Raw genomic sequence first — 17,640 nt, 5'->3', positions numbered from 1 at the left:
AATAAACTTCATCAGCCATGCATATCTTTCATTTGCAACGTCTTGGTGTCAAGTAATGTTTGGTGAACTTTGGTGAACCCAAGTAAACTTTGTTGATAGGTTCTGACCCAAAACTTCGTAATCCCTCCTGTATGTCGGTTCGGGTCTTTCAACCTCTGGCACGTGTTTATTGCTTTGATGACAAAGGAAATAAATGCCGGGATTATCTCGTACCTAATCCCCTGGTGATTCACCTGGCAATATGAATAGGAACGGTCTTCTGGCGAAGCAAGGCAAGGCTTGGGACCAGCCTATTGTACAAGAGGATACATGACAGATTCGCGAATTCCCGAAAAAAAGAAAACGAAGAAAAGGGGGGTTAAATTCCAGTGAGCTGAAAATCTCGGCACGGCGGGAAGCGTGCTGGATATGGCTTGACGAGGAAGGAAAGTATTTTGAGTACTGAGTAGCAAATACCGAAAAAAGTATTTTTAATACATTAAAAATACTTGTCGCAAAAAAATATTGAGTAGAGTACCAACAACAACAACATATATATTGTGATGATGAAGTGGGGAGGTTTTCCACTCTAGGAGTGTGTAGAGTAGAGTACCAAAATACCGCAAAAAGTATTTAAAATACTGTATTTTGAGTACGTACTCAAGATACGTACAAGTCTGCGGGTCGACGCCTTTTTTTGCGATGGAACCTCACTTCCCCAACTACAGATATAGGACTAGAACGTGTTAGCCATACTGATACACGTTGAAGAACGCGAAGAAGACCGTGCACTGTGTCCTTGTCCTCATCCAGTTCTTAGAAGTATCTCCACAACTATATGCATATCTGGATTAGAGAGATCAGACTGCAGTACCCGCCACGAACCCCTTCGTGAGTTGAGTGAGCGTTGCGCTTTCGTATTGATTGTCGTCTGCTAAGACAAACTGTGCTATCTCACTGCATGTAGATCTGTGCCAGAAACCGTTGTATTTACGCCGTCATTTTATGAACACCGTCCGCACAGGCACTTTCAAACGTATTTATGGGCTATTTCCGTAAACACGGTTGCTTTTGGAACGTGCGTTGTTCGTTTTTCCCGTCAAACGGTGCCCTGAATATCCTCCCGAAATATGTGCGTCGCATTAAATCTTCAGCGTGAGCAACGAAACGCACGTAACAGTACCCACATCGATTATGCATAAACGGGTGTTGTTGAAATGAGTGTATGGTGTTTTCCACTACTCTACTACTGACCTTCACTGCGTAGCACGCTCTTCACCAACCACTGCCAGGAATGAACTTCGAGGACAGCGAGAGAGAGAATTAGTGTGTGTGTGTGGGGGGGGGGGGGGGTGCGCCTTTTTGTGTAACCAGCATATATGATAAATTGATAACTGACACAAGAGGGCGTACACCCCTTTCTCTCTTCGAATCACAAGTGATAACCCTGTCGTCACCCCCCCTCCCCCCCTCCGCCCTTGTGTTCCAGCTGTGGCGAGGTGGCCGATATTCCTCTTTATCTTCCCCAGCACCTTCCCCAACGGCAAGCGATCTGTCGTCGTCTAATGCAGCTTGGGTGCAACACAATGTCCATGGCCACCCTCCTTGGTCCCTCCTTGGTCCTGTCCCTCGGCCTACCCAGTGGGCCGTCACCACAGCCCTGTTTCGCTTCCTGAAGGACTCGAGACTTGCGTCTGCACTCTGACTGGGCTATCTTGTGCCATGACGTGCCTGTGCTGCACAACTGTTTTTCTTTCGTTTCTCCTTTGTTTTTCATATCTCTTTCTTTCTTTTTGTTGTTGTTGTTTATTTTGAGGTTCTTTCTTTTTAGGAATAGCAGGCTGGCATTAGCATGACTGACATTTCCATTTTTCGTTCTTTTCATTCCATTAAATGTATTCGTCCCCCTCCCCCTGTCATTCCTCGCAATACCTTGCGCACGGCTTGCTATGCCGTGAAGTTCTGTTTTTAGAGTGAGACGCTTAGAGAAAGGCAGGTGCAGACGCTACACGAGGTAAGGGTGTTCTGTTCACGCCATGAGCCGTAATCAGCATCTTTATCCGTGCGTTTCTCGGAGCGCCGGCACGACTACCGTAGCATCGCATCTCAAGCTCGTTTTTTCAACGGCACGCCACCTCACGTACGTCATGACTGGCGCTGAACTGGAAACCAGTGGCCAAAAACAACACCAACAAAAATATATCGTCCATCCTGCGACGAAGGACGGTCGATAGCTGAGATGAATTATTAAGGGCAACGCGGCTACAGTCTATCTGAGTCGCTACATGTCACCACAGCCAAGTGTAATAGGGAACGAGAGAAGAAAAAAAAAAAAAAAAAGAAAACCGAAGATGATGATGGATCTCTCCTTTAAAAAAGTAACACGAGAGTAAAAGAGATGAGAAATGGAAGTTGTTCTTCACCGCGACGTGGGCCTGCCTCCAAAGAAGAAGAGGGTGAGGACGTGCAGAGGTATGACAAACCTGAATGGCAGTTCTGTACTTCCTCCGATAACACGATCACTGCGATAGAGCAGGATTCCACATTGCGCTTTCATTAGTCACATTCTCCTGCAAATTTTCTTCTCTTTCTTTTCTGTTTTTTTCTGAGTAAGGGCCACCGGTGTGGATGAGATGTTCTCGCAATTGTTGTTTTAGGAAAATTTAATGAGACAGGTATGAGACAGGTATGGTCACATGTTCAGGGGCTGCAGGATGACGCAACGATTATGTACAACGGTTATTTACAACATGGTGATCGATGAAATGATATGATATAGTTCACGGCGGCGTGCCCTTGATCGTAACGCAGTCACCTCGGGCTGAAAGCGACGGATGGAAGCGCCATCGACGAAGAAACCTGTCATCTCCAATAGCGAACAGTTCCCGCTGCAACCCAGTAGTGAGCAGTATGCGCGCTCTCCGCACCAAGCAAAAAATGGGCACATCTCGACGACGTTGCGCGACTGCCTTACAACGAGCCTCCCAAAGCACAACCGCGCCGCAAGCTGTGAGAAGTACACTAAGGCGGTGTGGGTGACGTTGGTTAAAGCGCACTGGGCATACTATGTTCGTGCTTCGTCGGACAAGGTTCCAAAAGACGCGAGCAATGCGGCAATTGTTGTTTTCACATAATGTATAAAAAAGATGCGGCGTGTCCGAGAGTGAGAGTATCCAGCATCTAGCAGGGTTGCGGAGTTGCCACTCCGAGGTTGGAATGATTCCAGATTTATCAGAGCCCGGAATGGAATAAGAATGGAATTATTCATTTTGTTCGCAGGCGGAATGGAGTTGGAATGTAATGGTCTGGGTGCCACACGGTCAAGGGCGATGGTTTGGTTTGGTTTTAAGAAAAAATAAAATGGAGATTTTGGCTTGACTAGTGTGACGCCCCACATTATTTGCACCAGTTACTTTAGTGGAAAACTCCTGCAATGATGATGCCAGCGAAGACGAGGAGGAGGAGGATGCGAGGAGGAGGGCGAAATAGCCTTGCCTCTGTGCTTTTTCCGTGCTGGGTAATGTCAATCTCCTCTGTAGCACTGCTGGGCTAGCTAGTACGGTTACCGGTCCTAATTCTTTTATTGCTGGAATTAAAGGAATGGAATGGGGTTGCCAAGCCGTTCCAGGAGTGGGAATTGACCATACCTTTTCATTTCGAGGAATTGAAAGGAACGGAATTACCACAAATCTTCATTACTCGGAATGGAGCTGGAATGGAATGGGTGATCCCATTCCGCAACCCTGGCATCTAGTCACTGGACGTAGATTCAAGAGCATGCTAAAGGCTAGGAGGTGACAACAACGACAAGCTGAAAGGCGACGGGATCGAATCCCACTACCAGCCCTACCGTCTGAACTTTTCCATGTGCTTTCTCCGGAGACTTTCCAGACACATCATCACACATGTCGGAACTTTCGTTGGAGACAACATGTTTCCTAATCTCCCTGCTCGTTCTTCATTCCGCTGTTCTCCTTCGAATTGTTTACGATTGTACAACGGTAATTCCCATGGCTGCTTCGCTGTACTAGAATGGATTCTTTAAAAATATCTTACGAGCGACTACACGCAAAGCAAGAGCTCTGCAGCATTCGCATCCTTTCTACGGTGGAATGTTCTGCTTGCTAGACAAAGGAAGAAGGAGCGCATGCATTCCACATATTCCTATAATCCGTAAATATTCTATTTGTGCTGCGTCCATTCTTTTACTGATTTCTTGCATTTGACGTTATGGTAATCCAGCTTGTTGTGAAGCAGCCGAACGTCAGGGAAACACAACGGAGAATTGAAGTCTGCCACGCTGGCCAATATAAAATGAAAAAATAAGTGTGCGCAGATCCAAAAGTAGCTATCTGAACGTGGAAGGAGAGAATTAATGACCTGAATTTTTATATTGTGTTGTCAAACTCAGTTACAACAACGCGAGGTCATGTCTTGTCGAGATCATATGTCGACAGGTAAGCAGCAGAATTATAGCCAAATATATGTATGAGCCCTCCCTGGTAGCTCAGACGGTAAGGTGTTGGCATGCTCAGCTCAAGATCGCGGGTTCAAACCCGGCCGAGAACCGCAACAACCTGGGGGAAGAAAACATTGCTTCCAGCACAGTGTGCCGGCGCACGTCAAAAGAACCCCCAGGTGGCCGAAGTTATCAGCAGTCCTTCCCTGCGGCGCGCACAACATGTCGCCGTATTATATGCGGACAAGCCATACGTGTGGCGTGGTGGGTGATATTCCCCACTGCATCCTACACTGCCGGCAACACCTTCTGCACCGTGACGTCCTCTGTCGTCGTGCATCCCAACCTGGCTACAGCACTAACATTGGCTGCCTTACTGGGCCCCGTTCCTCCGCCGACACAGTGGGCCGTCACCATTTAGCTCCTCCGCTGTCTCCAAGCTTCGGACCTTATCAACGCCTTGTGATTGTGTGCCCGATTTTCAGTTTTCATTCTTCTTCTTTCTTGCCTTCCTTCTTTTCCTTTTTGGAATAGCAAGCCGACCTCTGTCTGGCAGACCTTTCCTTTTTTCTTTAATAAATCTTCATATCCCCCCCACCCATACGTGAAACATTACGGCACCATTATTGTGTGAGATAGTAATAGTGACAGGAGCCAGTCATTGAGGATGAGTCAACTCAATATCAGCTTGGCTTCTTGAGATGAATGCGAAGCGTTAAAGGTGCGATCATATTCCTTCTATTCAATGAGTGTGATGTGATGAATTTTTAGTGAGCAGTTGTCCCGTCGTTTCTTGAGTTTATGTTGCTTGTGCTGCATTTGAGTACACGTTGCTTCTTGATGTCGTCACCATCAAACGCAAATCTTCATACATAATACATTTAGTGAATACCACATGCACAGGAAAAACCCCCATTAAATGGCATCTGTTATACATTTCGAGCGTATTTCGAACACTGAGTTTCTTAGTGGGATAATTATATTCATTAACGAAAGGGAGCACTAATTACAGCTAATTACAGGACCTACGTTTCCATTTTTTATTTTTATTTCTATTCTATTATATGAAAATAATGTGCGTTGAGTTCACTTTTAAAGGTATGTCGCGTTTATGTTCTATTGCTCATTAGTTACAGTTCGGGTTCAGGGTCGTCCGAGTTCATTTCTCGGAATGTGCGGAGAGTGTTTTCCAGGGAATTCGGTGACTTTTTCGTTATTTATTTGCTACATATGAGTGAATATTCCGTATTCGGTGAGAAAGCAACGATTCTGAAACGACATACTCCCAAGAAAAACAAGAACAAGAAATGAACGAAGGGAAAAGTGACGATAACTCCCCAAGAAGAACGAGAACATGACTTTCAAAAGGGCTTACTCTTATGCCACAGAACTAGCAGACAACGACATCGGTATCACGATCATCGGACGACATGAACATCTCGAAATCCGGATATTCATTGACACATTCGCTCGGGAAACATCCCATGTCATCATCACTTCTCCTTCATCGCCATCATCCTGCTCACTTTCATTGGCGTCATCATTCCAGAAGTTTTCCACCAAAGTAACTGGTGCAAGTGATGTGGAGTTGCGGGCCTGACATTAGCGAAGCCAAAATCTCAATTTTATTTTTTCCTTAAAAACAACCAAAACCAATCTCCTTCATTTATTGTTGCAGTTGTCGCTTGCATCCCATCTTACTATCTGCGTCGTGACTAGTTGCCTTTTCAAGAATACAATTGGTTTATCAGCTATGCTCCTTTCTTCACATTTAGGAGGAAGAAAGATGATTCATAGAAAAAGAAAAATCGTATATATGAATGTTTTCCCAAATACACCTCGGAAATGGCCGAAATGATCTCAAGATACCCTGATGTCCAGTAGGGTCGCTAAATAGGACACCTTAATCGGTGACTCCGATGTCGAGGTGCCCCCAGGCAAGAAAGGACATCACCCGGACAGCGGAATTTGGTCGAGAGATCCAACCTTCCTCATCGTGGGGATCCTTTATCCGTGTTTTTCGGATAACTCCGAAAGCCCTGAACCCTAGCTAGGGTTCCGCGTTTTTCGGCATTTATTCCTGGGGAGATTCGGCAGGTGTTTTTCGGTATTCTTATGTTTTGTCAAATTCGGATATTCTCGGCATTTTAAAACTTTTGCACCAAAAATTGCAACCGAAAAATCGGCAGCTAGAATCACTACGGGGAAAGACAATGAAGGGATTGCGGCTTGGTAGGAGGACATTGAGAACGCAAAGAATTTCCTCCCTTTGTTGGAGGGTTCCACGTGTACTTGAATCCTCCTGACCCACTGATCAAAGTGTTAGAGAAGGAGGTTTTCCCCTGAACTAGAGGTCAGCAGCTCCGCAGGGCATTACCACCAAACAAAAATGTGATACCCCGAAGGAAGAAAAGTGCAATCGAGTAACGGCGTTTTCGGCATGCTGTACCAATGCAAGAGCATAATTCAGGGTTTCTCGGAACATGCCGAATTTTCAAAAAATATTCGACGGGTGTTTTTCGGCATTTTTCAGGAAGTGCCGAAAACGCGAAACCGCGCACTTGCGCGCACTAGTTATAGCGCACTTGCTCTCAGATGGCGGCGAACGTTCGGATAGGAGTTACGCACTTTCTTACAGCCTCGAACGAAAGAGTGCGGGCAAAAATTTCCCATTACTTTCAATTTCAATTTTGCTATTATTTTCGTAACCACCAGGTCTGGACACGCGGGCGAGCGCGACACAGATATGAATGATCCAGCACGGACGAGAAAACCGACGTGGTCGCACCAGCGAAGAGAGATTTACTGCCCCGCACCAATATAAGGAAGCCCATCAATAATTCTGCTACTAAACCTCCTTCCCCAGTGTGCATCGACACATGCCCGACAGATCCTTCTCTGCTTCCCTCTTCCATTTTCTTTCTTCCACTTACCGCCCTCACTCCTTCTAGGAAAGGCCATCCGTCGCCCACTATGTGTCGTAGCGCGTATGTGTTATTGGACGCAATAGCGAAGCAGCCGAGAATTCATTGACTCTCGCTCCAGTGGATACAGGGGGTCCGAAAACGCAACGAGTAAAAAAAAACTGCATAAAAAAGACCCACAGCAAAAATACGCAGTCTAAGGAAACCGGTCGACATCGTTTTGCATCATAAGATGCAGTCTCCATCAGCTGCGACATGTTTACCAATTTGATTGATCGATTGGCAAATTTGATTCACTGATTTTGTCTGTCATACATTTCTGTTTCTTGGTTTGGGGAACTACAAGAAACAAAATAACCTGCATAGTTTATTGCTCGCGCAAAAGCGGGCTGTTGGAATTAGAGGAAACGTTCCGTATGACTGTCGTACCGAATAATTGCCTAATGTTCTTGGTATTTTAAAAATCACAAATTTTCGCGACTATTTTTTACTAATAAACCTATTCAGTTGCGTCACGACAAAACAACAGTACCATATTTTCTCTATTTTCCGTGGAAAGAAAAGCAACGAGGCGACATACTGAGGATTGGAAAGTTCCCATTTCTATAACTGGGTATGGCGATCAGTTCTCTGGCTCTCTCTTCCCAGATTTTTGAACTGTTGTAACATGAAGGGGATAAATATTAATAACATCCCAGTAACTGCGTTCCGAGCAATATTTATTTAATCCTGTACACTCAAAGAAATTTTTTTTTTTTTTACCTTTTGGGGTAGAAGTGCGTTCTCCCAAATTTTCAACCCTTTTGAGGTAGAAAATGAGGGGTAGAAGCAGTTCTACCCTGCCACTTCTACCCCAGGGGTAGAACAGACCTACGCCCATAGTGGGGTTGCAGCTCTACCCTCTTCGTTGAAGAGTTCTACCCGTCCACGGTTGAGTATTATGCCCCTAGGCATGTGTGTTATACTTCATGGGAGACCTACGTCTACATCGAGGAGGCGAAATTTGCCTGTTAAAACAGAACTTCACCACATAGCACGCTCATAGCCAACCATCATTCCGAATGATATCATTCTGTGTATTGATTTGTTGAAAATGGGAGGAGGCGCCTATCTGGGACAGATTATCTTGTCCCAGATAGGCGCCTCCCCCCTGTTTTGAACAAATCATGACACAGAATGATATTATTGGGAATGATGGTTGGCTAGGAGCGTGCTACGTGGTGAAGTTCTGTTTTAACAGTGTAGAAGTGATCTGCCCTACAGGGCTATAAATTTCCACTCCTGAATGAAGCAGTTGTACCCAAGTGGTTCGAAGCTTAACACTGTAACGGAGGGATGTTGTCTACCTTAGCAGTGATATGCGTTTGCCGGTGGGGAGGGGTATTTCACACATTTCGAGAGAAGCATTTGCCACCGTATGCATAGAACTCTTCTGCTCTTGTAATTAGAACTGTTCCCTCTTGTTGGGGTGCACGTGAAGTTAACAATAACGACATGCAGTTAACGAACACTGTTCCGAAGGAATGGAAGCACACAGAAAAGGCTGTTACAAATTGCAAATCTTTATTTTGCACAATCTATTCCTATCAGGACACAGCAGCTTTATCACACATGGGCTCACCAATGCGAGGGGTACATTCATTAATTTGTAGAACACTTGCAGTGTAGAAGGGGACTTGGGCATGAATTCGATGTCCATAAACCAGTAAAGCACGACCAGGATCCTTACAGGCTCCTTCAATCTGGACACCCTAAGGGTCTCTTTCTCCAGGTATAACAGCGTTCGCTCTGGATGGAATACTTCCCGCACTCTAAGAAAAAAAAGAGTAAAACGGGGGAGTAATTGCAGCGTCTACTCCCCTAGTCTGCAATTACTCCCCATTTTAGTCCCCTACCCCGACATTTACTCCCCAGGACTGCAAATTTTCACTAAACCTCGCGAATGGTCTCCTGAATGCAACAGTCTAGGTAAATATGTGCCCTTGGTCAATTTGAACGAGATAAGGCTGTATAACTCAGACAAAGTAGCAATTTTCCATCCACACAGAGTAAGAAACAGTTAGCGCATCGTTGTTCTCAAATTGTGCCCTAGTATGGCGCAAGATTTTATATCACTCGATATATTACGGTTGACTGTTTGCTTCAAAGTATTTTCATGCATGCACACCAATTATGTACCTGGGACTCTAACAACAGCGCGTCAAATGCAGTCTCCACCCTGTGACATTCATTTACTCCCGAAAGGGACTATTTTTTGTGGCAATGCATTTAGTCCCCAAAAGGAGTAAAAGTACTCCTTTTTTTCTTAGAGTGCGGGAAAAGCACACCACATGACAGACATGTTCGTTCTTTACCTAGGAAGTTACCAGAATACACAGACAAAATCTCCCAAGTATTTTCAGCAGGACGTTATCGTCGCTCTAGAGACATCAGTAATAAAGTACGAAAAATGCAAAGCTCGTTTCCATAGCTACAGAACAAAACCTTTTGCGATGTACAATAAGAACGAACGCCATACGTACCCACCTGGGGCGTGATGAAGGACCTTTCGTGTGCCAGACTGAGGACCACAAGGAGTGTGACTATCATTGCTGCACATATACATAATCACAATATGAATATTCACTCCACATTACGCAAGAATTAAACAGAAACACCCTGCATGTGTCGCAATGCATATACGCTATGGAAGCCATAAAGCCGTGAAACGTCCGAACTATCTGTAGACTATCTCCGAAGACAAATCATCTTCAGACTTAGTCTAAAGGCTTCAAAGAACGCTTCCAGCAGGAGCTTCTTTCGACTGTACCTCAAAGCCGCTTCCGAAATGTCCTGCAGAACTCTGTCCAAGGCAGTTTCAATGACAGTCCCTGTGAGCGCATTGCATTCTTCCCTAATCTGAACGAACAAAAAGTGTCATCAAGGCGTACAAATGGTAAGTTCGTTGTAAAGAGAACCGAGGTGGGAGCTATACAACTACGAAAAGTACTTGCTTGCGCTGTTTCCACGCAGATTTCAAAGTCGTTATCGTAGATCTGCAAGGAACGAAAGACAGCATAATTATCCCACTGCGACACTACATAGCGCGCCATCAGTGAATAACTGACCATAATATAGGTGATGGCGACGTCAAGCACTTATCACGAAACAAAGTACGCGACAGTACTCACTGTAAGGTGCTAGCACATTAGTTCATCTTCCATCAGGCGGAGTACCGTTGAGTTGCCATCGCAGGACACCACCGCCGTTCTTTCGCCGTAACGTGTTGTAATCTTCATTGCTAGATTCGTCGCATGCGGTATGCATGACTTTCTGGAACCAACTAACGGCCTAAAGTGACGCAGTTTCTTCCCTTCGTCTGCACAGTCATGCACAGATTGAACGATAAGTGAATTGATATACTCATCTGAACGTTTTTCGAACATACAAAGTAACTCACCGTTGGTCTCTTCTCCTTCAGTTCTTTCTCCGGTATGTTCAGTAGTGCGGCAGCGGCACCAATTGTGTCTTCCACTGTGGTGATGTCAGCTCCCCCCGACACTACCGCTTTTCGCCCACCATAACTAACTAGCACCTTCATGGCAGAGTTCGCCGTCGGTCAGGAACGCGCCGTCGAGTCTGAGCACGAGATCACGTCTGTTCCCACTCTCTTCCGCCTCTTTTTCCACGCAGGCGCAGGATGTTACGGTGACACTATGCCTTGAGAGTTGTGAGCTGTTCACGCGCAAAGAATCACAGCCTACGCCTACTGCATTTTCACCAGGCACAGAGCTTTTTTTAGTAAACACATCATAGTTTGGAAAAGGAGAAAGAAAAAGAAACGTGGCCCGCAGGCTTGTCGACACACGTCCTTATCGGCGTCCTTGGTAGCTCTGTCAGTGTGCTGAGGAAGACTGAGGCTAACTTGGTTATCGCGGTGACGTAGGGCAGTATGCTTGGGCCTTTCATTTCTACCCCACACATGGCAATGCACCGACATATTTTTTACCGCTGAGAAGAGATAGCCGGGGAGAGGGGTTCATGCCTCCAGTAGGCTGAAAAAAAGTTGGCTGGGAAGAAGTGCGCCGTTTCAACCCCGTTTCAACCTTTGTTTTCTTAGAGTGTATAACCTTTGTCCTGTTAATGTTCGTCACTTCCCTTTGTGAGCCAGTGTGCATTTTTCGTTTACCATTAATCTATATTACCATTGTGTACTACTGTTTGTGACTACCATTTTTGTGTACGCGTTATGACGAACGCGAGTGTTTTAGGGGGATGTGCCCCTGTCAAGTGGCTTTTGTGCCGCTTTTTCGCCATCCCACTTTGTTTAACAATAAATAAACAAACTAAACAAACTGAAATCGAAAAGAAAAAAATGGAGATGTTAGTTCCAAACTACTCGGGACTGCCTACACAACGACGCGTTATTTAGGACCGATTATATGTAGAACAATTTAAGGGGAAGGAGGGTGGGGAAAAAGAAGAAAGGGAAGACTATACAAATCTATACACTTTGTGAGGTACACATGCCATGATGCGATTTAATTCTGATGGTTAGGCATGTGCAAATAATTAGTTCAAAACCACATCGAATAGGAAGCGAACACGAATCGTCAAGTTACATCCGGTCATTTTTAGCTGTGCTGTCCCACCATGTAATGTGGTAAACTAATATATTGAATTGAATCGAATAGGTACGCAGCTAATCAAATACGAACGAATAGCTATGAAATAAAATAAAATAAAATAGGAAGCGAATAGCTGTAAAACAACAGTAAATACGAAGCGAATAGTTATAAAACCGAATCGAATACGAAGCGAATTGTTGTACAGGCCGACTGGATACACATGCACCACATTTACTGATACAAACATCTGTACGTCATGTATATACACGATGTATTCGTACGGAGCAGAATATGAAGCAGCGCCAACTTTGTTTTATGTCATCCCTTGTACCGTTTTCCGCCTTACGTGTGCAGCATCGGAACCGTTCGAATATATTCGGTTTGAAAGAAATATCGACTCGGTTCGAAATTCGAACATAAATTCCATATATAGAATCATTCGCTTCAGTATTCGAAAACTTCGATGATGATGTTTCCCTCAACGGGACTTGGGAGTTGGCGGTGTTGTTTCCGCATTCTTGTTACTACATGATGCCCGGATTTTTGAACATATTCACATCGTTTCCTTCCTCGCTTACCGACATCTTTACCGCGCGTCATTAAGCCCCTCCTGCATCGCTTACGGCTGGATGTTGCCTTTTCGCCGTACTACCGTTACCAGATAGGGTGTGCCAGTAGTCCCTTGTGCCCGGAGTGTGGTGTGCCAGCGACCGCGGACCATGTGATCATCGCATGTCCCACTTATAGAAGGGAGCGTCACTTGTTGGCAAACGACATTGCGCGGATTGACAGCCGACCCCTTGACCTCAGACTCATTTTGCGACCGTGGGACACACGAAAGCAGATGTCCATCTTGCGACCCTTCATCAAATTCCTGCAAACTACCGGCCTGATCGACTCTCTCTAAAACCCTGTCAGCGTCGTCAGCATCATCCTCATCACCATCCTCTCATTTTTCCCCAATAGCAATGGGGTAGCATTCTGCTGAATGAGCGGAAGTCATCCCCATATCATCGTCATCATGTATTTCTCTCTCTCTCCTTCCTCGATCAAACGAAAATCGTTGATCCACTTTATTTATAGTGACTAGGACGCGATATCGTTCACCTCCCATACTAGACCTCCCTTCGTTTCGCAAGCTGACCAGTGTTGAAAACACAGCTCCGGTCGGAGACACATTTATTCTGTTCCAGCAGACGAAAAAAAAAAGAAGATAAAAAAACAGATTTTTAAATCGACTACAGGCTCAGGAAAACGCAAGTGGCATGCATAAGCTATAATGTACCTGCGGCACTTACCTGAGCAAAGCCAATTTTATTTAAAATTTATTTTCTCTCGCGCCGACGATATTCATTCTAACGTTGCGTCTAAGCCTCCTTTTCGTTCTTCTTTTCAAGACACTGTACATCACGCCACCGTGTTGTGCTTCCAAGACAGAGTATATTTCGCGGAAGAAAGCCTTTAAGGCCACTGCGACTGCTAGATAAGCTGGTAGCTCTGCACGCGAATGCTTGCTTAGTGCACACGCTCTATACGTCGTCGTCTGGGCATCGATAAAAACGAAAAATGTTGTCAAGGCGACACTGGTGTGACGAGCAACGAGCGCATATATGTTTCACTACCCGAGCGCTCTGTGACATTCGGACATCGCACAGCTTTCAAGTTCTGTGTAATAGCGCGTAGAAGAGGGTCGCTTGTTGACAAACGGAGATTTGGGAAAAGAAACCTTCAGGGCTCTCAGCACTCTCCGAGATCTTGACAACGTGTTTTGCCCATGCTCTATTCATGGGTTGTGATTTACACGCGCGTGATTTAATTACTTGAGGGGTACGGCATTATGTATTATTCAAATGATTCATACCTTCGCGTAACGTACACACATGTTAAGGAGCAAAATCAGACCTCAGTACAGTTTGGTTGGTATTTCACACAGGACGAACCTTATTTAATCTATAAATTCCATTTAGTTATCAACAGTGACTTCAATCCCTTTTAAATCTCCTTCGCTTCAATCTCCTGAAGATCCTCCTAGCTCCTGCGAAATGTAGACATTCTTGTTAACCATTTCCGAACACTCGCTTACATCGTTTAACTCTTAATAAATAGTCATTCCTACATAAATAGTATTTTGTACTTGTATCACTTCGTAGTAGCTCGAACTTTCATCTTTTTGATGTATATACACAGAAAACAAGAATAAGTGAGCCTCGGAGAGCAAGAACGTATAATGTAATAAACAAGTAAATTGCTGAATAATTCCAAAAATTTTCGTACAAATTCCAAAATATTTATCATCTATTATACAATTTACTATTCGTATATTTTATACTTATATCGCTTCTATCTGACCTTTCGTATAACACTTACATATTTCGCAACCCAACAAAAAATTATGCCACGCAGTTTGTTCAAACTTACTTGGATATGGCTATAAAATGACTGAACAACAACTGAAAGCATCGAGGCGTTTAGTAACACCCCGCTCATTATCTTCCCAATAAACATCGAACACTTCGTACCACTTTTACAACGGTGTTACGTATCGCCCATAAGCTCCTTCGCCGCCAGTGGGCTTCACTGCAATATTACTCTTTCACAGGAGAAGCACCCTTTACAGTACGACCTAGCCTTGCATACAGTTTAACGACGTACTTGACCTCGATAAAAGCAGCAACAAGCGTTGTTTATATATTCCACAGAATTCCGAGGCACCGGACTATCGAGTTCACTTTCTGGATTATTCGCGGTTCGCTCGTGTAAATATGCACTTGCGATGACGTCGTTTACAGAGAAGAAAAACAACTTGCCCAATTAATCAAGCCCGAACGCAAACACGCAGCAAGTGTTATTCTGTTTATGATTTACTTTAATCCAGTTTGCATCCGATTCCCTGGACGTGTTTAACCACAGGAAGTAATTCCTCTTTTCGTGATTTGAGTTCAGTTCCTTTCGGGAACACTCACGACGATAACGCATATCTTCGAAATAAACATAAAGTTAATACAAATATCATATCAGGAGCACGGTATCATCAACGTCGCTGCTGCCGCATGCGCATTTAGCCGCGCCGCGAAAAAGCGATAAATACTATAATCAAATACTCAGATAGACACGAACGGCGAGATATCTGGAACTCTCCACAGTGATCCTTATTGCCAAATATTGGCATTCGAATACATGTGCTATACAACGACACAGTATGAGAAAAATGAAAGCAAAGTTTTAGGTCGGCACAAAACGAAAGAACAACGAGGGTAATAAAAACAAACTACTCACCAGTTTACCAGAGAAAACACCTTAGGACACTATCGTCGCACTTTAAATGTCAAGGGCTAGTTGACAAGAACCACTATAAATTAGCCGAGCAACCTTGGTTTAGCATCCTGTGGATCACGCATCTTGCGCAGGCATGATCCTAACTCTCATCGCCGACAAAGAACATTTCTCTCCTCTCGGTCCCTTCCTGTTCGCCCGCTCCTCTCCCCAGACTCCCCGTCCCCACGTGACTCTCTCGCAACGTTGTAATTGGCTGGAGGCGTGGAGGAATCAGTGAGGAGGCTATCGAGAGAGAACGGTCACTGTTGCTGCTCGCGAAAAAAAAAGAAAAAAGGAAGAAAGTTAGGGATCACAAATAAAACTGAAAAAGTTTAAACACGCGTCGAGGATAAGCACCGCGCGGCGCGGAACAAAACTGACGACGCTCAAGGTCATAGCGAGAAAAGTTGGAAAAACTAAGTTAATGTTTAAGGAGGACGGCAGAGATTACTGTTGCAGCGTGCCCCCCCTCCCCCCCTTCGATGAACGATGGACGAGTTGCCTTGTTACACGGTCGTCAAACTGTCGTGTCTGTTTGTTCCTCGTTAGTGGCACTGTTGTTGGAACAGCTTATTTTTTTACGTGTGTTTTTCGTCCTCCCCGCTGCTACAATGAGGTGCTGTAAAACGGGGAGTGGTCCACTTTCATTGCGGTCTCTTGAAATTGGAGGCTGTTAACTTAATAATGTACGATGCTCTCTTTATTTTTTATTATTATCTCGTTGTTCGGGCCGTAAAAAAGTCCCCGTTGCGGTGTTTCTTTTTCATCTTATGGCGGATCGAGTAGACAATTTGCGCAGATTCTTGGCTATGGTTTGGAGGTAAGGACATTTTATTTAAAAAAAAAGAGAGAAGAAGAGAAGGGAGAACTGAGTTCCGTCACCTGTATTTAATCCCTAGTCAGCCGGCAAACTTACGGCCGTAAACGGAATGGCGGTAACTTCACCAGTAGCACGCTCTTAAGCAACCGTCATCCCGAATGACATGGTTGTCTCCCCTGATTTGTATAAAACTGGGTGGCGTACGCCTTTTTGTGACAATTATGCAGTACACAATTTATGTTTTTTTTCTTCCTCTATCACATCACGCCTTTTTCGTGACAATTAGGCAGTACATAATTGTCATAAAAAGGCATACATCTTCTGTTTTCAACAAATCAGACGAGAGAACGATGTCATACGAGATGATGGTTGGTTAAAAGCGGGATATATCGGTGAAGTTACGGCTATTCCGTTTACGGGCCTAATGTTTGCCGTCTGATAGGGTATAAATCTTATACAACATCATTCCGCAGCTAAATGTCTGACGAAATAAAAGCAGTACTGCCGATCATTAGTACGAAAAGAAAAGGCAGCAGAATGCTATTTTACTTTACTTGTACGTAGGATCGTCCTCAGAGGTATACTCTACTTGCCATTAGTCGCTATATTATATCTGAGTAGCTACGTCGCTACCCTCTTAACGGGGCATTAAGAGGCAATTGGATCCCGGTAATGTGAACGGCAGGCCGGTGCAGTGAGCCTCGATGATGATGAATTATGGATACGAAAAAAATGGGTACCCAATGATAAAAAAAATATTAATGAGCTATATAATTACAGGGATGGCAGACTTGAAGACAGAAAGAGGGCTGACATTCAGTTCCACTGAAATAGTCGACCACAAATAGTCTTCAATAGTCAAATGGATAAATCAGCGCAACACAACAACAACAATAAATGAAGGAGAAGTGGTGGTGCGCAGCACACCATATTCGTAACTCGCTTTTGTTTGGAACATGCATACGTATCTAAACCGGACTATTTTTCGTAGACGATATTAAATCTTGCGTTTCCACACAAGAAGTGTTAGGTCACATCAGTGTAATAAATCCAGTCGAACTCAGCGGTATCGACGTGCTGTTAAACTCCTCCTCCCCCCCGTTCCGTGTCTGTTGCCACAACTAATTGAAAACAGCCGGTTCTCAGACCTGTCAGGCCAGTGATGATCGTCAGACGATAAAACAGGGTGAGAGAGATTATGTGAGACATTGGGATTGAATTGGACGTAGCAAAAAATATATGAAGAGAGATTATGTGGGTTACGTGCCTAGATGACTTAGTTTCTCTTCTTCGGTTGACATGCAGTGCCAGTAAATCTTCAACCAGAACAAAGACGATCGCTACGCAAAATGTTCCGAAGTGTTCTCTGAAGTGTGACACAACGCGCTCTTCCGTGCGCACAACGTAAGAACTTCTCGTCGGATGGTATCTAAGCTCCGATATATCTCAGTAATAGCCGTTGAGCGCAAATACACATTTATAAACGAAGACACTGTCCCTAAGTGGTCTGGGGTAGCCAGACTGACTTACGTCCCC

The 17,640-nt window shown here is 44.6% G+C and overlaps 1 protein-coding gene and 1 long non-coding RNA gene across 15 annotated transcripts in view; both read right to left on the bottom strand.

Moving 5' to 3' along the window:
- Nucleotides 1-17,640, bottom strand: part of LOC135388830 (gonadotropin-releasing hormone II receptor-like) — a 774,956-nt gene that overhangs the window by 90,737 nt on the left and 666,579 nt on the right. The window contains exon 7 of one of the 14 annotated variants that reach the window (XM_064618663.1): nt 15,246-15,553. The exons of the other annotated variants lie outside the window; for them this stretch is intronic. The gene's annotated coding sequence lies outside the window, so the exon portion shown is untranslated. The remainder of the gene's footprint in view (nt 1-15,245; nt 15,554-17,640) is intronic. 14 annotated transcript variants of the gene reach the window in all.
- On the bottom strand, nt 9,160-10,192 carry LOC135387465 (uncharacterized). Its single transcript, XR_010421132.1, has 3 exons — nt 10,172-10,192; nt 9,889-9,953; nt 9,160-9,173 (listed from the first exon to the last, which is right to left on the bottom strand). It is a non-coding gene; the product is annotated as an uncharacterized LOC135387465 (long non-coding RNA).

This window comes from Ornithodoros turicata, chromosome 3 (genome assembly GCF_037126465.1).
Source record: "Ornithodoros turicata isolate Travis chromosome 3, ASM3712646v1, whole genome shotgun sequence".
Taxonomy (NCBI): domain Eukaryota; kingdom Metazoa; phylum Arthropoda; class Arachnida; order Ixodida; family Argasidae; genus Ornithodoros; species Ornithodoros turicata.
Note: the sequence above shows the minus strand (reverse complement) of the source record. Positions and strands in the feature narration are given on the sequence as shown.